General features: G+C 40.9%; 1 protein-coding gene across 3 annotated transcripts in view; it reads left to right on the forward strand.

Moving 5' to 3' along the window:
- The window catches only part of MTSS1 (MTSS I-BAR domain containing 1), a 107,961-nt gene that overhangs the window by 23,086 nt on the left and 60,660 nt on the right, over positions 1–24,215 (forward strand). The gene's annotated exons all lie outside the window — the stretch shown is intronic.

Here is a 24,215-nt window from a genome sequence, read left to right on the forward strand (position 1 = left end):
GGTGATACAATTGATGATACAATTGAAATGCATAAAGTCGTAAATTTTTGGCATAGTTACATCTCATGATTCTTTATTTCTATTTGCCGTTTTTTATTTATTTATTTAAATCTTACTGGCTGTGGGTGGGGCTTAGTTGTCACATGACATTGGCCGACACCCATCTACAGCTGATGCACTTCCTGTTTTAGGGACAAATTGCTGCGTGAATGTAGAAACTGTACTGTAACCATAACTTTTAAAATGTACAAGTATTGAAGTATACTTGTAATCAAGTATTGATTTTTTTTTCGTGTTTCTACTGAATGTTACTTTAATTCTTGTAAATTTAAAAGAAATTTATAAATATTTATGTCCTGAAAAACCCGTTAACAGCTTTGTGGCATTCCCATAGTGCAGTTCAGCGGTCTGGATCTGCATCAGGCTTCCATGTATTTTGTGTGTGTGTGTGTTTGTGTGTGTGTGTGTGTGTATATATATATATATATATATATATAGCAGCAACCATAGCTGGTACAGTGTTAGACTGGAGAGAAAATGTACCACTTCCTGCAGGACATACAGCAGCTGATATGTACTGGAAGACTGGAGATTTTTAAATAGAAGTAGATTACAAACCTATATAACTGTCTGAAACCAGTTAATTTTTCACCGGAGTACCCCTTTAAGGCTACACATGATGTGCAGATAAAACAAGAAAAAAGACAGGTCCTGGTTAAGGCTTATGAAATGTAGACAAGCCCTTTAACTCTGACACATGGCTGCTGCTGTGTGACGTGGGTGGCGATATGTTGTGTTAATAATATAATATTTTTTAATTAGTACGCGGATAGCGATCGAGTTCCGTTCATTAGTGAAATAATAACCGGGGCTTAGCCTTGACCGCAGTATATTATCAGTTTTAGCAGCTGGATTATCCGTTCAATAACCACTTTTTTTTCCCTCTCTATCCAAAGAGCTTAACCTCCCTAAGCTTCACACTGAGTGGATGCAGCGAGCTGGCCGTGGCGGGCGGCTGTATGTTCTCCTCAGGCCTAACAGTCCGTTTTATAAGAGCGGTGACCTGCTGTCAGCACAGGGCCCATTGCATTTAATGTGCTTGTATCAGCAGCGTGCATAGGAGGAGAGTGTCAGGGTGTGAAAGGCAGAGGGTAACACTCTTTGTTCTCGCCTTTCGAGAGGGATCTGGGATTCACACATGGTTTATATGTTATCAGCATATACAGAGAGGCTTACAGTCTGTGCTGTTCAGGTCGGTATCACTTTCTAGATGGATATTCGCTAATTCTAGTTTGTGTCAGGGAAGCCTTTTTTTATGCTGCAAAGCTTCCCGGTCTTATGTAACTAAAGCTGGCGGTGCTAGATATACAGTAAAATACATCTGTAGGTCCCTGGGCAACAAACTAAGTAGGTTCCTGTATGACAAATTTTCACCAGAATAAAAAAAAAAAATTGCATGTAACAATGCATAAATAATACCACCAAACCATATGCAAATAATAGTACTATCATATAGTGCCCTGATAATACCACTATATATTACCCACACTGTAGTGCCTACAGCACTAAAATACTACTATACAGTATGCAAATAATATAGTATCCTAATAACACTATATAATATAGTAGTGCCTTCAGTGCTGAAATACTACTATACAGTATGCAAATATTCTAGTGTCCTAATAACACTATATAATATAGTAGTGCCTTCAGTGCTGAAATAATACTGCTGTACAGTTTGCAAATGATCTAGTGTCCTAATAACACTATATATTACAGTAGTGCCTTCTGTGCTGAAATATAACTACTATACAATATGCAAATAATAGTACTATCATATAATGCCCTGATAATTCCACTATATATTACTCACACTGTAGTGCCTACAGCGCTGAACTACCACCATACAGTATGCAAATATTCTAGTGTCCTAATAAGACTATATATTATATATTACCCACACTGTAGTGCCTTCAGTGTTGAAATAATACTACCATACAATATACAAATAATATAGTGTCCTAATAATATATCACAGTAGTGCCTTCAGTGCTAAAATAATACTGCTATACAGTATGCAAATAATATAGTGCCCTAATAACGCCACTATATATTACAGCAGTGCCTTCAGTGCAGAAATAATACTGCTATACAGTATGTAAATAATATAGTGTCCTAATAACACTATATAATACAGTAGTGCCTTCAGTGCTGAAATAATACTGCTATACAGTATGCAAATAATATAGTGTCCTAATAACACTATATAATACAGTAGTGCCTTCAGTGCTGAAATAATACTGCTATACGGTATGCAAATAAAATAGTGCCCTAATAATAATACTATATATTATCCATGCATCAGTGCCTTCAGTGCAGAAACAATACCGCCATACAGTACGCAAATAATATTTTGCTGTAATAACACCACTATATATTACAGTAGTTCCTTCAGTGCTAAAATAATACTGCCATACCGTATACAAGTAATAGTACTGCCATATAGTGCCCTAATAACGCCACTATATGTTGCCCTCATAGTACTGCCTTCAGTGCTGAAACACATACAGTATGCAAATAATTTAGCACCCTAATAATACCCAATATAATGTCCACACATTAGTGCCTTCAGAGCTAAAACAGATAGAACATAGATGGACCCCTGGTCAACAAACCAAGTAGGGCTGTATTTTATACCGCCGTACAGTATGCATATTATGTAGTACTCAAATAGCACCAACAATAACTGTATATTACAGTAGGGCCTTCAGCACTGCTATACAGTGTTCATATAATACCGCCTTACACTACTTAAATAATACTCCCATACAGTGCCCAAGTTTTAGTGCATATGCAAGCAAAACTACAATACCCATCATGCCTGGACAGCCTTTGGCTGTCCAGGCATGATGGGAATTGTAGTTTTGCAACAGCTGGCGGCCCATGGGTATGACATGGCTCCAGGGCCATGGCTCCCTGAATTGTGTCGGCAGTCTTTGTGGCGGGTTACTTGTCCTGCTTTTCTCTTCCTGCTTTGAAGGTCGGACTTTAGGCTTTTTTTATTTATTTATTTTTTTACATTCGTGTCAGACCTAAATTAGTGCTGCTTTGATGCTCTTCGCCAAGGGTTTCACTAGTGCGAGGGATGAAGCAGTTGCCGTGGCAACCGACTCTGGTTCACCGTCCAGTGCGGTAGCTGCCAGGCGATAGGACGCGGGGAGATCTCCTCTGCATCTTGCATGAAATTAACACTTTATGACAGAGCTGATGCTTAGCTGCGCTGTGTACGGGGCCCGCGGGGCCTGGATGTAGGGAAGCAGTCATCCTGCATCCTACAAGTTCCCATGATTTCTGCTACCTATAGGCGAACAGGCAGAAACTACGATACACATTCTGTGCATTGCGTGACCCTGACCTTAAAATGCTTCTGCCATTTCATGGGGTTTGGAATATTTTACTTTTTCCGTCTACATTTAAAGGGGAAAGCATCCATTTTGTTATACCTTGCTTGACCATAAAAATAAATTAAAAAATAAATATATATATGATATGGTCAGACAATAAGAGTTGTGGTACATTGATTTGGAAACTCCTCTGCCATATCAGGTATTGAGGTAATAAATCGATACGGTCAATGATCCAATGTGTATGGGGGGGCTGCATGATAGCCCCCCCAACTTCTGAGGGAGATGAGGGCTTGACTTAAGAAGATAACCCAAACCTTAGTAGTGATTTATTTCTATTGATTTGGTTTATTCATATTTAAAGGGATTGTCTACTTTAGAAAACCTACATTTAACATTAGACAATTCTGTTTTATTAGAGGAGCGTCTTTTGTTCAGGACCTTCATTTTTTTTTTTGCCGAATTCGAGAATGTCGGCTACAGAGAATGTCTCCAGCTGTGCAGGACCTGTCCTGTCCTATAATACACAGAAAACTTATTCGTTGGAATGGACACTGTGTAATGCCTTGTTTTCCCCTGTGGTGGCGCTGCAGAGAAACTGAACACTTACAGCCATGTTTCCTGTCAGGTCATAGGGGCGGTCCCACCAATTGGAAATCAGCTTATTTCCACCAGGCTATTTTACTAAATAAGAATCATCCAAAGTGGAGACTCCCTTTTAAAGGGATATCCAGGAATAGAAAAAATATAACTTGTATATAGTTTAGGTTTGGTATTGCAGCTTGGTTTGAATGAGAGATGAGCAGCATTTGATCAGTAGAAGTTGGATGCAGCCCTAAGGGGTCCTGGAAAACATGGAAAAAGTCATAGGCCATAGGCTGTGTCCATGGCATCCAACTTCTTCAGCCACCGCTAATAAATTACCTCACGCTCAGGTTTGGATTAACCTAAATGTGCTCGATATTCGCTCATTTCTAGCTCCAATGAAGAGAATGGAGTTGAATTGTAATACCACACACAGCCTGAGGACAGGTGTGGTGCTATTTTTTTCTAATCCTGGATAACCCCTTTAAAGCGATGTGTCTGGAGAATCCTACTTAAAAAAGTCAGTCCAAAAAATGTGTACTGTATATGTATTTGTAATGTACTTGTACTGGTGTTTTTACTTTCTTGCTAACCCCGGCCCTCCCCCGGCCCATTACCGACTTAAAGGGTTGACTGTGTACTTTTCACTGAATAGTCAGATGGGTGGAAACTTTAAACAGTCAAATGCTTCGGGTTTGGCAATGTTCTGCGAACCTGTACACTCCACATTTGATTCTCCATGGCGGCAGAAGTTGGATGCAGCGCTAGGGTGTCCTGGAAAACATGGATAGAGCCTATGGCTTATGGCTCTATCCATGTTTTCCAGGACTTCTCCAACTTCTGCAGCCACTGGTGGTCAATTGCCGAGTGAACGGGTTCGGAGAATGTTGACGGACCCCAACTGTTTGACTGGTCTATTCATACTACTTCTGGAAACATTATGTCCATCTTGTCGTTGATAGACCTAAGACCTAAGAACAATATGGCCGCTTTTAACAATTTTGGGCATTATGATCTTGCTATACATGGTTCCCAGCACACTCCATGTCTGCTCCGACACCGTCATTAAGGTATGTAGGTGGTTAATCTCCCTTGATAGCCTCCATGACTGAGCATAATTCTGCACATCCTCCCACCAGCACTGTCTACACACCGGCCCAGCAGTAGTCACCGAGCGGCAGATTCATCTTCGCTGCCACTTCCTGCAGCTACGGTAATGAACTTTCCTAAAAATAGCGCCTTCATTTGCCTTGTCCTATTTAGTTTACTTTTTTTTCCCCGAGCTGAAGGTTGTAAATGCTGACTGTCGGACGTACACAATGGTATGTGCTGCTCGGTTTGCATACTATACAGACATGGTTACGGTGTACGGTTACAGCCATCCTGTCCTTGTTTGGAGAGTTGAAAGAAAAGACATCAGGCGGTTTTATTTGTTGTTTTTGGTTTTTTTTTTAGAACCCCTAAATATATATACAGAAATATAAACAGGCGTTCTGTCTCTCCTGTAAATCCCTTGTTGAGGTCAAGGTCTAGGTCTCTTCTGTATAGTCAGTGCACCTGCATGGCTAGGGCATAGAAAGCTGGCCCTGCATGCATGGTCCTATTGCAGTCAGGGACCAAACCTTAACATAGTCTATATTGAAAAACTAGAGAGCCCCTTTAATAACTCCTCCTTCAAGACTCCTCCCATTAATATAATGCTTTGATACTGTGACACCAACGGCATTGGCCCAATACTATTTTAGTATTGGGCCATATGTTATTTAAAATATACCTGTCATGCTGGCCCCATGCCAGATCAGTAGCAAGTTTTTTTTAATAAACCGAAAGTTCGGATCTCTTTGAATATAAACAACCTGATGAGACCATAATGGCCACAAGATCATAGAGCTAATGTCATAGTATGTTGGTATCCAAGGAGACCCAAACCTCCAGTTTAGCAGAGGATCTTGTGACTGATCCAACAACGACAAGTTTGTGGAACATCTTGTAGCCATTGGCCATTGTCCGAGTCTGAGTACCCTGCCCAATCATGAGATTGAGAGCTACATGCTCTGTGTCAGTGAAAAAAGTCTGGCTTTCATTATGAGTCCGACTCATCATGTGACTTGGAGCGGGGAGCGGACCATGCTAAATGTTCAGACATGGACTGATAAAACTTTTGACATATCTATTTTTATAACAACAGTGACACTTTAATGTGTTGGAATATTGAATTTGTCTAATAGTTCAAATCAATTAGGATCTTCACTAACCACCACCCTTGGGCCCGTCTTGGCAAAGTCAACCCATATTATCAAGATGTATATAGGAAGTCTAAAGAAGTTATCAAACATTATCACAATGGGAACCTCAGGAATTGGCTATATCTAGAATCTCACAGCAAGTATTTCATTTCCCTACAGCACCTCCGCAGGACAAATTAAGCATTACACCATTTCTATTCAAATCAGTGGCTTGTCTGTGTAATGCAGGACAGATCAGGTCTTCTAAGAGATGGAGATCCGAAACAGATCAGTTGTTATAAACGACACAATTCCTTCAAGAACAGTGAAGTTTAGCCTTGTTCTTGTGCACCATTCTTGTAGGTCCACCACAAATTCACTTTCTCATGTTCTTCAGACTGAATTTCTGCATGGGTGGCGCACATTCCTGATTTTGGAGGACTCTTGTCCTGAGATGAAAGTCAGATTTTCCCCCATAACAGGAAGCAGCACTTCCATGAATAGACAGTCTCCATGCTGTGATCTCCAATAGAGCCACCTCCAGGTATATACCCACGACGTGATGGAGGGTGTCAAGTGAGCTGGGGTCGCTTCCTCGCTCTTCCTGTGCCAGCTTGTTTTTGATGAGCAGTTTTGAAAGCAGGAATGTCTAAATAGGGGCCCGGAGATTGTGCTCCGCTATTTCCAGACTTTTTGTGTCATTGCTTCCACAACTATGTGATGGTGAATGGATTTGTATAGAAAAAAAGGATTTATACCACCAGAAAGCATGCAATATTATATTACTATAATGCTTATGGGGCTTTTGTGCTTTTTGTGCTCTGCTTCATAAACTCAGAAGGCATGACAACTATAGGATGACTGATATGACATCTGTATGCTTCTCCGATTTTTGTGCATGTTTCCTCATGTTACACCGAAATACAGAGATCGGAAGCCCCAGTAGGGACAGAGACTGTTGCGGATAGGACTGCGTTCACACTAAAGAATAGTGCAAGAATAGTGTAGTCTGCGATGTATATATACAGGGGTATATATATATATATATATATATATATTAGTAAGATCTCCCACTTGAGACCCCTGTTTATGAGCCAAAACAAAGAGCTGCTCTGGAAGACCAAAATGTACAATAAAAAACAGAAAAACTTGCTGTACATTTTAGACCTTAGCTGATCCCTATGTACATGCACACTTGGCTTAGCTGAGCATGCCCATGTGCTGAGACCCTGTGGGGGACAAGTGGGATAGGAGAGCAGAGAAGCAGCTGTACAGTCTGAAGACTCTCTGGGCACATAAATCGCTGGATGCACAGGTCAGAAAGGTCACTGTTTATTACCCACATCCACCCCGTAGGCCCTGCCCATCTGTGACATCATCACTGTCTAGGCTCCGCCCCCCCAGTGGCCATTGGAATGGGCCAACCTAAAGAAGGTGGGGCCTAGACCTCTAGGCCAGCCCATTTCAATAGCCACCAGGGGTGGGGCCTACATAAAGATGTCATGAGGGGGGGTGAGGCCAACGGCGCTGATGTTGGCAGGGCAAAGTGGTGCAGTGACCGCGAAGCCCCGCCCAGGTGGCATAATAAAGTAAGGTATGAAAACTGCAGAATTTAGTATTTGTAGCTGTGTAGAGAAGTCCTCGTACAGAAAGGGGGTGACAGTATCACTTTAAGTTGTATTTTCTTCACTTAAACCTCTGCTTACTCTGTGCTTAGGAAACTAGGGGGCAGTCCTAATCCTAGACAGCTGTTCCTGTATTAGTATAAATACAGAAATAACCTGTCAATCACTAAATAGGACCGCCCACTGGACTTCTATGCCCAGAATAGGCAGAAGTGTAAGTGAAAATATTACAATTTATTCTGAATCTTTTCCTACACATCTATATATCATTCTCCTCAGCTCCTCCTAACCAGCAATTTAATGGAGACAATTTAATTTGTAAACTTTTATTTAGATTGCATGCTCGGTAAGTTTTTTTCTTTCCTCTTTCAGATCCTAAACATCTGTCTTCATTGAGGGTAAATAAGAGTTCTCAGGGTTGTCTGACAAGGGCGCACTTTTTCTCATGGTCTCTTTGACAGATGTAATGGTAAAAATTAAATAGGTAACAAGGAATGTTTTTAGCGCCAGACTCGGGACTCGTCCCTTGTTGAGTCACCAAGTAGACACAGGATTATATTTTCTTTTCGACTGTTTGCATGTAAGAGCCAACAAAAGACTAAACAAAAAAAAAGAGACAGCAGCTTTGTATACCCTGTGGACGGAAGTTTGGGATGTCTCTCACATTGGAAGGTTCATCTTTTGTGCTTTGGTTTCGGGACCACAGCTGGTGCTTTGTGCGGATGGATAAGTTGTCTTTGTCTCACTGTGTAGAATTGTCTTTGCTGAAAACGGCTTTTCTCCTTGTCAACATTGGTGTGTGTACTGTATATAGACAGCCTGTGGGCCCGTATCTCCTGTCCCTGTGGGAAGGTGTCTACCTCTTCACAAGCAATCACAGCAAATCCTGGCGCCACAGACATTGCAACTAGCTGTATAGATGTCCTAACTTAAAGGGACAGTTTAGTTTAGAAAACATATGTAACTGTACAGTTATAGGAAGAGTTAAAAGTGTAGAGGGGTGGGGGGGGGGGGTCCTCTGTTCAGGATTCAGACCTCTTGACCAGAATGGAGAACAGCGAGTGTCTATGTACAAGAATATAACTACTATAATACTGCCCCCTATATACAAGAATATAACTACTATAATACTGCCCCTATATAGAAGAATATAACCACTATAATACTGCTCCTATATACAAGAATATAACTACTATAATACTGCTCCTATATACAAGAATATAACCACTATAATCCTGCTCCTATATACAAGAATATAACTACTATAATACTGCTCCTATATACAAGAATATAACCACTATAATCCTGCTCCTATATACAAGAATATAACCACTATAATACTGCTCCTATATACAGGAATATAACTACTATAATACTGCTCCTATATACAAGAATATAACTACTATAATACTGCTCCCTATATACAAGAATATAACTACTATAATACTGCTCCTATATACAGGAATATAACTACTATAATACTGCCCCCTATATACAAGAATATAACTACTATAATACTGCTCCTATATACAGGAATATAACTACTATATTACTGCTCCTATATACAAGAATATAACTACTATAATACTGCTCCTATATACAAGAATATAACCACTATAATCCTGCTCCTATATACAAGAATATAAATGCTATATTACTGCCTTCTATATACAGGAATATAACTACTATTATGCACACACAGAGTTTCATGGGATCTGGTAAAATCTAATATATGGGGCAGCTCAGGTGACAACTAACAGCCCTGAAAGTTTTTCCACAGTTCAGGAAGAGCAAGATGAAGAACTGAAACGATAATGAAGTGTTTCATAGCATGGACACTTCTGATTCATGACTGATGTAGACACCATAAGGGTTAACACGAGCCAGATTAGATAAACACCCAGAGAACCAGTGGACTCTTTCCCTGGAAAGAACTGCCTTTTCTATGAAGTACATTACTGTGTCGTCCTTATCCCGGCACTACTGGAGTAAACATGAAAGATTAATACGCAGGTTTTATGTTGCATGAAAATGAACCCAGAAGAGTCAGGTCAACTTACCTCCGATTCACTGCCTCCCAGACATGGAGGGAAGAGAGTGAGGAGGTCACTAGAACATTGGGAAGAAGTTGCAACTAATGCACTTTGAAATACTTACCAAGCTAAGTTAGGCAAGTGAAGTGAAAACTGCTCTGAGCAAATTCTCAGCTCAAAGATTTTTCTCACTTGTCTAATAATCTTGTATTTCTTCACTGCTTCAACATATTTAATACTTCAACCCATGTACAAGAATATAACTACTATAATACTGCTCCTATATACAAGAATATAACTAGTATAATACTGCTCCTATATACAAGAATATAACTACTATAATACTGCTCCTTATATACAAGAATAACTACTATAATACTGCCCCTATATACAAGAATATAACTACTATAATACTGCCCCCTATATACAAGAATATAACTACTATAATACTGCCCCTATATACAAGAATATAACTAATATAATACTGCTCATATATACAAGAATGTATTTTCTATAATACTGCTCCCCCATATACAAGAATATAACTACTATAATACTGCCCCTATATACAAGAATATAACTACTATAATACTACTCCTATATACAAGAATATAACTACTATAATACTGCTCCTATATACAAGAATATAACTACTATAATACTGCTTCCTATATGCAAGAATATAACTACTATAATACTGCTCCTATATACAAGAATATAAGTACTATAATACTGCTCCCTATATACAAGAATATAACTACTATAATACTACTCCTATATACAAGAATATAACTACTATAATACTGCTCCTATATACAATAATATAACTACTATAATACTGCCCCCTATATGCACGAATATAACCACTATAATACTGCTCCTATATACAGGAATATAACTACTATAATACTACTCCAATATCCAGGAATATCACTACTATAATACTGCTCCTATATACAAGAATATAACTACTATAATACTGCCCCTATATACAAGAATATAACTACTATAATACTGCCCCCTATGGATAATAACGTATAAATATATGGTACATAATACATCGCTGTTGTTTCTCTTATGTGGGTATGTGGGTGTGTTTGTGGTATATGATTCGGGTTAAGTATTAGTTGGGTTAGGAATGTATGGCGGAGGGTGTTGGGCGTTGGGTACTTGTAGCGCGGCTGATAGTCATTCAGCAATTTTCATTCCTCTCATCAGGCAATTGCTTGTGAGAAATTGACCGTGAACTATTTATGAGCCTGGGATTAGGGCCGAGCGCTGCCGTATATGTGACAGAGCAGATGTCAGTAGAAGTATGGCAGTGCGTCAGACACAATGGAAGGAAATACAAGATCACTCCCAGGTTTCCTTATAAATACAAATAAAATCGACCTCTGGTTGCGCTCAGGAGACAGTTGTGGGTCAGGATTGCTCTACATGGACTCGGCATGGAAGATATCTGGAATCCTTTTAGTCTTTGATGATTCTTTCCCACCATAACAGCAGCCATGTTGTTCTCCTCTGTCATGCCTGGAGACTTGCTGTAGGTGGAGTGGCAGAGCTTAAGGCCAGTGGTCTACACCAATGTTTCCGATGCCTTAGCCAAGTATATTCTAATTAGACAAATGAATTCAAAGTATCCCAAAGTTTATGGTCATATATTATGCTGTAGGACCCCTTACATGACCCCAAGGCAAGTAGTCCGTAGGTGAGCCTATTGGTAGTGCCTCTTAGATGATCCAATTGCAAGTACCCCAAGGTGAGCCCAGTGCCTGTACCCTTTAGATGAGCCAACTAAAAGCAACCCCTTAGATGAGCCCAGTTCATGTACTATCTATGGTTTAGCCCAGTGTAAGTACCTAATAAAGCAGGAATGGGGAACCTTTGGCCTTCCAGTTATCGCAAAACAAAGCTTTGGCTGTCCAGGAATGATGGGAATTGTAGTTTTGCAGTAGCTGGAGGGCCGGCGGTAACCCATCCCTTCCATTGAGGGTCCCAGTTCATGTACACTTTAGATTATCCCATTTCAAATGCTTGCTAAATGAGCCCATTGCAAGTACCTCCAAGTGAGTCAAGGGCAAGTTCCCCCCTTAGATGAGCCCACTGCACGTTCCACATATAGGTAAGCCCATTGCAAGTATGTGTTAGATGATCCAATTGCAGTTACCCTCTAGGTGAGCCCAGAGAGCCTACAATACCTGCATCATGCTGTGAGTTGTAGTTCTTCACAAGCCGAAGAGCCCAATGTTGGTCCACTGGTCCATGGGCCAGACACATCGGCAGCACAAACCTTCTTCTGTTCTGATACTTTTCTACAACATAGCCATACTGTAAAAATGTCAGTGACAGTTTTAGTGACGACCATTATGGAAGTCATAATATTGGCCATATTGGTTGGCACTGTAGATGAGCAAATATCAAGCAAAATCGGTCTGTCCGATTCCAAGTATGCAGCATTTGATTACCAGTGGATGAAGTCATAGATAGTCCTGGAAAACAATGATGGAATCTATGGCCTATGGCTGTATCCATGTTCTCCAGGCCGCCTTAGCGGCATCCAACTTCTTCAGCCCCCAGTAATGACACACGCTTGGGTTCGGATGGACCCGACGGTGCTCGAGATTCGCTCATCTCTAGTTTTCACCCTTCCTTCCCTTTGACATATATAATTAAGAATTGGCTAAATGTAGCGCGACAATTTCAGGACTTTACTTTGTATTTTTTGCATTGAAGTGAAGTACTGTTATCCTGTTGTCAAGAATCCAGGACCGAAAGTGAGATGGCTTATTCATTATATGCTCCTGATGAACTGGAACACAATGGGCTCTGCTCCTCCGAGGGGGGTCCCAATCCTTTTCATTCATTAGTCAATGGAGTCGACAAATGTAGAATCCCATTCTTTTTTCCTTAATTGCTGAAAGGTCCATAGGGCCGGTAAGAACATTCTGAGATTTCCACTCTTTGTTCTTCGTGGTCACATCCTTTTCCTGCTTGTCCTCTTGAATGACAATGGTTTTATTTATGAACTCTGCTTGTACGCAGCCTTGTCTTCCTTTATAAACCTATATAACCCTATGCACGTGTAAACAAGTCATGAAGATACCATCAACTATGGTTACAAGTCCAGAGTTCTTCTTATCCGGCCTCCCCGTGACAGTACTTCCTCTTTTCCTTCTTGGAATTGTTATAGGAAAATTGTATGGACAAAATCGTCACTTGAAGCTTTTCCTAGGAAAGCAGTGTTAGACTTGAATGTCCACTCATCTGGATGTCCACCATGTAATACTACATTAGAGAAAGGGAGTGCATGGCCTGGACGTGCCAAAGATGTTGGTTCTGATCCATGAATGTTGGTTTGGATCCATGGATGTTGGTATGGATCCATGGATTTTGGTTTTTATCCAAGAATCTTGGTTTGGATCCAAGGATGTTGGTTTGAGTCCAAGTATGTCTGTTTTGATTAAAGTATTTTGGTTTGGGTCCAAGTATTTTGGTTTGGATCCAAGTATGTTGGTTTGGGTCCAAGGATGTTGGTTTGGGTCCAAGGATGTTGCTTTGGATTCATGGATGTTTGTTTGGATCCATGGATGTTGGTTTGGATCCATGGATGTTGGTTTGGATCCATGGATGTTGGTTTGGATTCATGGATGTTGGTTTGGATCCATGGATATTGGTTTGGATCCACACATTGACCATCAAGCACAGGAAAACATTTGTTATCATGGCCTCCTTGCTGCAGAGGAGTTGTAGGCATTAAGCTCTTGGCTTCAGCCCATTTTATCTTGGAATTTTATCTGGAATAAAATTGTTTTTTTTTTGTGGCCTTTTGTATACCGTTAATGTAGATATTTTTTGCATGGAAAGTAATTCCAGCTATGATCCTCGTGTCAGGTTTGGTTTATTTAAGCAGTTGAGTTCTCGTAGACACGTTGATACAGGATTATTTGCTTTTCTCGTGTAGGTGGTTTTAGGAGGATTGAGCTTTGCACACAATAATACGGCTGGTGACATTTCTGCTTTGGATCCTGTAATGTTGTCTCCTACTTTATCTATTATATTTTCCCCATATCTGAAGTGCATTTTAAATACCAGAAATTAACATTATTAGGTATATAGGGGATGGAGGACCTCCTGCTGTTGCTGAACTACAACTCTCATGTTGGGAATTGTAGTTTAAAAGGGATATTCCAGGAATAGAAAAACCTAGCAGCATCCTTCCAAAAACAGCGCCTCACCGGTCCACCAGGTTGTGTGTGGTATAACAACTGGGTTCTTTACACTTAACTAGAACTGAGCTGCAAAACCACACACAAACTAAGAACAAGAGTGGTCCTGTTTCTGGTAGAAAGCAGCTATATTTTTCTAACTCTTTTTGAGGAACCACAAGTTGATAAGCACTGCCCAGAACCAATGTATGGTAGCGCATTGTAAATTAACTCATTAACTTTCGCTTCTCACTTGGGGCTTCCACCTTGGACATGGTTTCTACTTGTTAAAAGATCTTAAGTGGCCTTTGACAGTAAAGGCCACCATATTAGTTAAAAGTTGGTAGAACCCATCCATTTCAACATGATCATGGTTGACGGATTGAGGCTTTGCGAATCTCCCCGAACAGATGATGTTGGGGTAAGGAAGGATGGGCATGTTGGATTTCGAGTGCCTAAATCTTCTGTTTTCAGTGAGATTCTGGCAGCGACTTTTACCTCTCCTCCATTGAGAACCCACAAATATTCGACCAAGCCAAATGTTCGCATTTATTGGCCAAATGTTGCGAGTTTATTCCAAATTGTCTTCATGTTGGGACCTTTAGCGCTCAACTGTAATCTTGAAGTTGAGAAGCCTGGAAATAAGTGTTTAGTTTTCCCCGCAGTGCCACCTCAGGGGGAATGAAGTGTAAAGGCCTTATTATATGATGTTTAGGCGTAAGCGAGTGCTGACCTGTCGCTATCATTCTAGTTTTTTTCAATATGTTGAAAGACAAGGATCAGCTGACATTGTACAAAATAATCAGCCTATCAGCCAAATATGGCCGATAATCACTTGGTGTAATAGGGCCTTAAAGGGGTTATTCAGCGCTACAAAAACATGGCCACTTTTCCCCCTACTGTTGTCTCCAGTTCAGGTGCGGTTTGCAATTAAGCTTCATTTACTTCAATGGAACTGAGTTTCAAAACCCCACCCAAACTGGAGACAACAGTAGGGGGAAAGTGGCAATGTTTTTGGATAACCCCTGTAAGGGCCTTATTACACCCATAGATATTTTAGGTCCTTTCAGGTTGGCGCTTGCTTTTTTTCCCCTCAGTCCTCACTTGCTGCACTGTGCTACTACAAATGCAAACAGGTAGCAGCAAGAGGGGCCACCCAAACGTTCCTTAGATAGTTTGGGTGGCCTATTGAAGTCAGTGGTGGTCTGCTGCCGCTACTCCTATTACACGGAGCAAGGTGCTGCTGACCATCGCTGATCTTTCAACATATTGGAAGACCATGATCAGCCAACATTGTGCATGTCAGCTGATCGTTGCCTTTTTAATCTGTAATTACACTAAGCGTTCAGTTTCAGAAGGACCCGAACATTGGGCAGGTTTGCTCATCACTAAAGATGACCCAATAACGGGGCTCCACCTAGTAAAATATGTTTAAATGTAAATCTGACCTCCTTTAAGGACTCATTCAGGTGTCTTATATGGCATGTTTACAATGTCCCACTTTCTAAGCCCTCTGCCTCCTCTCTCCATTGTGTGTGGGCATTGTTGTACCCTAATAGGGGTCTTATGTAACACCGTGTTTGTCGTCAGATTTTCAAGCAGGCCTGAGCTATTAACCACCGTCACATAAGGACTTGAAAGGTAATCCATTTACACTGGGCCGACCGCACTCCACCCACTCCGCTTTCCTTTAAGGACAATGCTGAAAACTATCTTTTGAAAGTCAGTTTGCCGAATGCCCCCCCCCCCCCCCCATCCACCTCCCTTAGCATTTGCATGGGGTGAAATAGCGAGGAACTTGTCTGTCCGAATTTTCTCCAGGAATTAGCCGCTCAGTGGGCAGCCCCCGCAGCTCCACATCTCAAGTGTTCTTAATGAATAACCTTATAGAAAGCTGGTTACATTCAGCCTATTTAGGGCTGGAAAGTGGAGATTAACTGTTTTAGGGATTGTGTAGCTTCTACTGTGGAGTGATTAACCTTTTGGATGTCTCGTGATAGAATTCGGGGGGTTTTAAGTACTTTGTACTTTACATAAATTTTTCTTAACATTTTTGGTAAAATTAATGGAATTTCTTTTTTTTTTTCTTTCTTCAGCTTTTTACATTTTTTTTAACCTTATGCATCATACATATTGGGGGCGGGGCTATAACTACCATGGTCATGAGACAGTGATCAGGGTTTTAGGTAGAATATCTTGGATAAGATTTCATGAATAGAAGATCAGAAGTGAATACAGTCCTGCACTTAGAAGAAGAGCATAGTGTGCATGTTGGGTAGAGTTTCCCTTTAAGCCACAATCTGGCTATGTAGACTATGAGCAATAATCTGATGTATTAAAATAAGAGAGAGGCTTTCTGGTATTGGTCAGGTTTGTTGCGGTGAGTGGTCTCTAGAGCGCTCTTCCCTCCGGCCTAACTTATTAAACTCCTCTGTTAATGTGACCTTTGTGTAATATATTTCTATACCGGTAATGGTCGACGACTATTAAATATTAGACACTATCTCAGAATCTAATATTACCACATCTTGCCCAAGAGGAACCATTTGTGCTGGATTTGAAATAGTCATAAAATATGAAGTTTAATGGGTCTGTGCTAAAATAGTATTGGTCTCCTGCGTGCAGCTCTGCAGCTTTGCAGTGTCAGAACGTTTTGGCCAAGGCTACAATATGGCTTCTATTTCCTTGATGGGGGCCGGACAGACTAGGCCACCATTTACTTCTCTTATAGAATATCTGTGGATTATTGGTTATCCTTGTTCAAAACAAGGACTAATGTGCGTCAATTAATGTGATCTAGGCCCGGCCAAGCATTTGGGAAAGCTCCCTATTAAAGGCATTGTGTAAGGTTAGGCAGATATGGTGTTTTCTTCCAGACACAGTGCCATACCTGTGCACAGGTTGTTTGTAGTACTACACCTCGGCCCCCAAACATTTCATTGGAGCTGAGCTGCAGTGGTAGACACAACACATAGACATACTCCTTTAAAGAGTGCTGGTGGCCTTTAACTATCGGTGGTAGTGGTCCCTGATATGATTATGAGGTCCTAGATTGTCAACTGGGTGCTCACCACTGCTCAATTGCCAACAGAAAATATCCTCAGGTTCATGCCCCATTTAGAGCAGTAGTAAAAGCCCGCTTGAGAATCCATAGACTGCAGCCTTAACAGAGGGATTGGCCACTGTTCTCAGTGGGGAGTGAATCTGTGTTTCCCTCTATTGAGAACTCCGCAGTGGTCACCACACAGTTGACAGTCTAGGCCAGGGATGGGGAACCTTCGGCTCTCCAGCTGTTGCAAAACTACAATTCCCATCATGCCTGGACAGCCAAAGCTTTACCTTTGGCTGTCCAGGCATGATGCGAATTGTAGTTTTGCAACAGCTGGTGGGACCAAGGGTTCCCCATCCCTGGTCTAGGCCTTCACCACATCAATAACCAAAATTGATTTCGAGAACCTACACTGTCAATTGGGTGGTCACTATTATATTACTGCCAATAGGAAAAGCCTCAGGTTCACGCCCTCCCTCCACACGGGGCTCATTTTTAACCCCACATATCTATTGACCCTTTCCCCATTTCTCTGGAATATTTTCTGATCCAGTAGAGGGCAACAAAGACCCAGAAGAAAGCTCCGCCTAGTTGAAAGAAAATTTGAAATCTGTGCTGAAGCCCCGAACATGACCGACATAAACTGAACATATACAAAAAAAAAAGTTATTGCAAAATAATTTGCTAAAAATTCTTGACCCCTTAGTTTAAGATTTGTTTACTGTACCATTGACGTCAGTATTGATAGTGCCCGAAATTACCCTTTTAAATGTTGGTCCACTCATCCCTCCTGAATGTAAACTATATGTTATGTATATGTTTCAGCAGATATTCTGTGTGGGATCTCTTATTGCTTCAGGTCTGTGTAAGGTGGTCGTGTGTCAAAAGACGAATTTTATGGTGCCTGTAATATAAAACCTCTCCACGTTATACGTGATCCTGTTTAAAGTGAATGCCGTTCCCCTGTTGACACTTGAGTAAACCCTCTCTGAACATAAACCCCTATATGGATTCTCGAGCGGCCTGCACAACGCGTGTCATCCATACATCGTGTGGAGTGTTTATTCCTGGATGGCAAGAAGATTATTCAGGCTGCCCTGAAATGGGCGCTGTGTTCGGGAAAAGAGTGTGTAATGGCTCAATGTTTATACCACCCTGATCACTTCGTCTCAACACCTTACCCGTAGATATACTATGGTGATCGGCTGTTTGTCTCATCGTATGGGCTGGGATATATACACTCATTGTGTGGACATAGCCACCCTCTGTGCTATCGCCATTTCTTAGAAGACTTTTTTTGACCAATGTGAAGCCTTGGTAGATCTTCCAACCATAACGTCAAATTGTGATCAGTATAGAATATCCATTCATGTTAATAATGGGCCAACAATCAGTTGACTAATGATAAAACGCTTGTTTGTTGGCTGATTGAATCTTATGTGCGGCGAGTACAATCAGTTGCCTATCACCCTATGGATACAGGAATTCTGTCTAGGATGGCAAAACCAAGCACCATTTTTGCCTTTGCACGTTCATGTGGTGTAAAACATTAGAAAATTTCAGTGGTAAATCACCCAAAGGACTATGAAAAACCAAGTAGAGACAAACAAGTCCCATTTCCCTCTTCTCCATGGTGGTGAGGTATCAAGCAGTACCAGATGTGAACCCACTTGTAACTTTATCTACAGAGTCTATAAACCTGTAATCAAAGAAGAGAAATGTTTGATGGGGATTCAGGGATCATGCTGCGGCGTACTGCGGCGTGAAAATTTTTCATCCTGAAAGAAATAAGAACAGCAGCTAATTTTAGACTTTTTGGGCAGAAGATGACAGGCATTCTGGCTGCCCATCCCTCAAATGACTATGTCCAAAATACACAACAGTTAGTAATCAGGAAACCTCAAAAAAACTACAAAACAAACAAAGTGCACTTAAATATTTTTTTTTAAGTTTTTGTACAAAGAAGTAAGTAATGCATTTCCATTGATGCAATATGAATACCAGTGCTCATCTCAAGGGAAAATCAAATGCCTATATGGAAAGAAAAAAGTGAACTACTGTGTATGGTCAAAAGTACTGTACTTGTACTCGTGACTATCACACCTCTATATTAGGTTGGTCGACATCTAGTGCTAAGATTTCAAAATGTGTTCATAAAAATGTGTGCCTAGTCTGCTAAAAAAAGGCTGAATGAGCCCAAATTTGTTAGGTCAGGTACTCACGTCAAATGAGAAGATCTGCTTGCAGTCAACGTTTCCCAATAACCCAAAGGTGTTGAGGTTCAGCCGCTCGAGTTGCCCTGCGCCAAGCTTTTCTACTTGAGCAATCATGGATAAAAAACATCTACTTGATTCATTGGGCAAGTTTAAATAAGGTACATTCCGGAGAGAACCTAGCTAACGTATATCCATGACCTGGGTTGGGACTTTTTCTTTATGGCAGGTGTTTTTTATGAGGTTTTATATAGTTGTTTTATGTTGTTTTGATAGTGGGAAACTCTACGTCTGTTAGAGCAACTCAAACCCCCTGTTGACCTTTTACGAAGGCAAGTCACCTCTGCTAAGACGGTATGTGCCCAGTCAAGAACAGGAAGATTTATTCACATTGCCAAATTAAATTTTTAAGGTGCGGATTTCAATTTTAACTTTTCGATCTGTACATCCCAGCTGATAAGACATTGCCCCTATTTTCTTAGAACCTCTGCGGCTAATCCACGTTCACGAGCTACAAATTATCCCAGCGTCCGCTTCTATTTTACTCGGTTTATGTACTTAAAATTCAAAGGTCATCGCCTGCTCAGGTTGGCGCCAGATAACAGTTCCATAGGAGGTGTTTTACTAAAATAGTCTTTTTGTTTTATCTAAGGGATAACTATCGCTGACACAGCCGGCTGGTAAACACCATCTTCCCCGGCCGTGATTATAACCATGCATTGGAACCAGTGATCTTACGAAGACAATGGGTTTTTATCAGTCCTAAAGAAGGATATTTGTGGTCGCGGTTAGTCTTAGGGCTGAAATTATTTCTTGGCAGATGCTTTTGAAATACAGTAGTTTTTTTTTAATGTTGTTTTGTTGCAGGAATAAAAGAATGCCTTTTAGTATCTTGGAAGTGGCAACTCGATAGCGACAGGTGTGAGATGGGGCTTGTGGGAACGTGAGACATGACACAGTGTCGCTTTGTGATGATATTCAGAGCTTGAATAACAAGCGGTGGGTTGACTGTAGGACTGAGAAATGGTGATCACTTGGCGGGAATGTTTGTTTATAGATATTGATGATAATTATTGCGTGGATCCCAAATCGACAAAATCATCTTTAAAGAACACACCGGCTAACAATGACTATTAACCTCAATGGGAAACTTTTTTGCAAAAAAAATTGCTAAATAAATTATCTTGTACAATACATTTTATAATGAATATTACTCCCATCATGCCTCAGGATAGAGGACAGAATTTTTATTAGTTTGTTTTGTGGGAGGAGCTTCAGACTGTGCTCTTTGCCGCCCTCTGCTGCCAAAATGAATTGGAGGAGGAGTCATTTTTATCTTCTATGATCGTAGTCATACATAGTCTTGGTATGAGATGGAAGCAAAATTGTTTGGTCTGGGAACCTTACAAGCTTATGTAGAATTCTCCACACATGTTTATGATCCTATTCTTAGGGTATGTGCCCACTGAGCAATTCTTGCGGAATTTCGAGTTGATCCTGCGTCAAAATACACACGGAATCTGCTCGAAATTCCGCCTGTAAAAAATTAGCAGTCTTGGCTCCCATTGTTTTCTGTTGTATTTTCGCGCATTAGTGCACACGGCGAAAATTTCCATCCAGATTGCACGCGGAATCCATGTTCCGTCCAAAGAATTGACATGTCAATTCTTTGGGTGGATTCTGCTAGAGGAATCCTATAGAAGTCAATGGGGCTTAAATTCTGCTTAAATTCTGCTGGAATTCTGGCAAGGATTTTTAAGCAGAAAACTTTCTGCTTTATTTCTTTGCCTATTCCTCAGTGTGCACATACCCTTAAGGAGAAACACCCCTTAGGGCCTATGACAGAGGCTTCTCTTCAGCCAGCCAGTACAAGGGGCAGGCCGGCTGCAGAACCCCAAAACAACTGTCTACAGGCAGGTCACTTCTACTTCTGGGGAAGTTTTTTGGCTTCCTTACAAAAACAGCCATGTTCTAAAGCCCTTATTACACGGGGCGACTGAGTGGAGCAAACGAGCAATATCAGCGCTCACTTGCTCCTCTTTCCCCGCTCGCTGCTGCCACTATTACACACGTAGGCAGTGAGCGGGTGAGTGAAGGGGCGAGGCTGCTTGGGTGATTGCTTGATCATTCGGGCAGCCCATAGCAGTTAGCAGCAGTTTGCTGCCGCCGCTCCTGTTCCACGGAACAACAGCAGCTTGACAGCAGCAACATGTTGAAAGACAAACGACAGCAACGATCGTTCATGTCGGCTGATCGTTGCCTTCTATTACACAAGATGATTATTGGCCATAATGGACGATAATCGTCTGGTGTAATAGGGCCTTAAGGTTTCTTAAAGATGCACAAACATTTGAAGGGAAAACTACCTCCAAAAGGTGGTGCCAAAAAGTAGATTTTTTAGAGTAGTTTCTTATCAGACTCCATTAATCCCGGATTACAGTAATTTTTTTTGAATGTCATCTTAAATGATGTGTTCTTATTGGATTGCCCTTAGATGCTTATTTCCCTTGGCTTGTTCCTTTGTTCATAGATATCCACCCCGTGAATATGCGAGCGGCTGTCTGCCAGCAATGGAACAGCTTGAAATATATATCTGTAGACTATATTGAGGGCATGATAATGGATTAGATCGGAGAGGCATTTAAAGCCCTCAGACAATTAAGTGTTTAACGGAGCTTGGTGAATAACAAATGTTCTAGTTTCGTGTCATTACAGAAGTTTGTTACAGTCTCGGGTTCTGACGGGTCATATCGGATTCCTCTGATATATGGGTCCTGTTTTGGCTCTGTATTGTACTGTATTCAGCAGCTGCATTCAGCTTCGGCGGAGAAAAAGAAACGTTCTGAAATCTGTTTACTTAGCGATTATTTGAAATTCAACTGGCAGTTATTTTAAGCCACACCCACTTGAGTATATGACCCCACCCACTTCAGTCTAGGACCCCACCCTCTAGGAAACACAGAGGAACTTAACATAAACCACACCCTATTGTGTGACCTAGTTTATGTGTTATCATGTAAAAATCAAGCCTGAACAAGCTCTATTTAGTTTTCTATGTTTTTTTCTATGTTTTGTGTATGATCACCTCCTCATTGGGAACTCCCAGATCTGCCCACAATGGAACACTAGTTCTACCCCCTCCGTCCATTGAAAGTATTGTAGGTATTAAATGCTTTAAACTTTCTTCACTGTTTAAATTATTGTTTTCTAGTTTTAGATTAAAAAGTATTATTGGGGATCTTTTTCAAAGGATCCCAAACAATATGAAGAGATACTTTTCTCGGGAAATAGGTTTTGGTGAGAAAATTCCTGACACAAATCAAGGTATCTTAAATTTGGGCAAATCATTAGAGTTCAGGTAGTAATATCAGGTGATTAGATAAACCCTTTGACCTCTGTGACCTAGTTTTTGGTAAGGAAGATTAGGGTATGTTCCCACAGACATTGGTTCATTGGTCATTGGTTCTAAGACCCATGTGATCTAAATTTTATGTATGTATTCTAAGGTTCACGGCATATAGAGCTTCTGAACTTGGATCTTCTGGATTTTGCTTCCAGTTGGATTATTGTCTTATTAACGAATGGATGCCGTAGGTCACGACAGTCAACTAAATAGCAGATTTTTCATCACAAACCTATGGGAGAGAAGGAGTGATTTTAAAAAGTCTGAATTTTTTTTTTTTTTGTTCTCGCCGTGGTCAAAGCACTCCATAAATAATATTTTATTTGAAGTGTCTCTCGATCTTGATTTTTTTTTAAAAGTGCAAAATGAGACCACCCGTCCCAAGAATTGAACATGTTCTATATACCCCATAAATAATTTATTTAGCTGAATCCTAATTATGACTTTACTCTAAATAACATTTTTATTTAAATTTTTTTTTTTCTGTAAATGGAATTCATGGCGCCCATCTGTGCTGCCCGAATACGAAGAAGTGAAATGCCGGATTCTTATAAGCAGCACAGGGAGGAGATGCTGAGGGCAGCGTTCTTTGAAAGGCTGATGAATGTAATCTTCTCCGGGCTGTCTTGAGAAGGGAAAAAAAAGACTGTGAATTCTTGGCTCAGCGTGTGAATATAAAATAACATGATGCTTTTATAGAACCCGGGCCCGGAAGAAGGGAAAACTGAATTGTGTCCTATATATTACAGTGTTATGTTGGCACAAATAAGCTTGGGTTGCTTGCCATGGACTGAAACAGGACATGTTAATTTTTATGTTGTGTCAACTCAAAGGGCTTTACCACCTTAAAGTGGAACAAGTTACCAGTGTTTATATGTCCTTGAGGTGTCCTCAAGATTGTTAAAAATCTATCCAGATATTTTTGATTCCTTGTTATGGAGACAGAGACAAAAAGTTTTGCAACAGATGGAGGGCCGAAACTTCCACTTTGGATGACACCACGTTAAATAAGGAAAACATGGCCACTTTCTTCTGGAGACAACATGACTTTTGTCTCCAGTTCAGCTCCATTCACTTCAATGGAACTGAATTACAAAACCTAGACCCAAACTGAAGACAAGAGCGGTGCTGTCACTGGAAGTAAGCGGCCATGTTTCTCTAATGCTGAAGAACCCCTTTAAGTTTATGTATATGGAAGGGAAAATCTGTGCCGTGATTACTTGCTAAATGGGAAAACGGTAGGTAGAGCATTAATAAGGAAATATAGCATATCAACTAGTGTCAGGCAGCTGCTGCCAAGGCAGACAAGATCATCGGAAGCATCAAAGTGGCGTAGGTACACATGGAGAAAGTAGGGATGGTCCGAACCGAGTTCGGTTCGGGTTCGTACGAACCCGAACCCTCGGTAATGATTCCCGCTGTCTGCCCGCTCTGTGGAGAGGGCGGATACAGCGGGAGGACCGTCTGGAAAAC

Source organism: Dendropsophus ebraccatus, chromosome 2, assembly GCF_027789765.1.
Source record: "Dendropsophus ebraccatus isolate aDenEbr1 chromosome 2, aDenEbr1.pat, whole genome shotgun sequence".
Classification (NCBI taxonomy): Eukaryota; Metazoa; Chordata; class Amphibia; order Anura; family Hylidae; genus Dendropsophus; species Dendropsophus ebraccatus.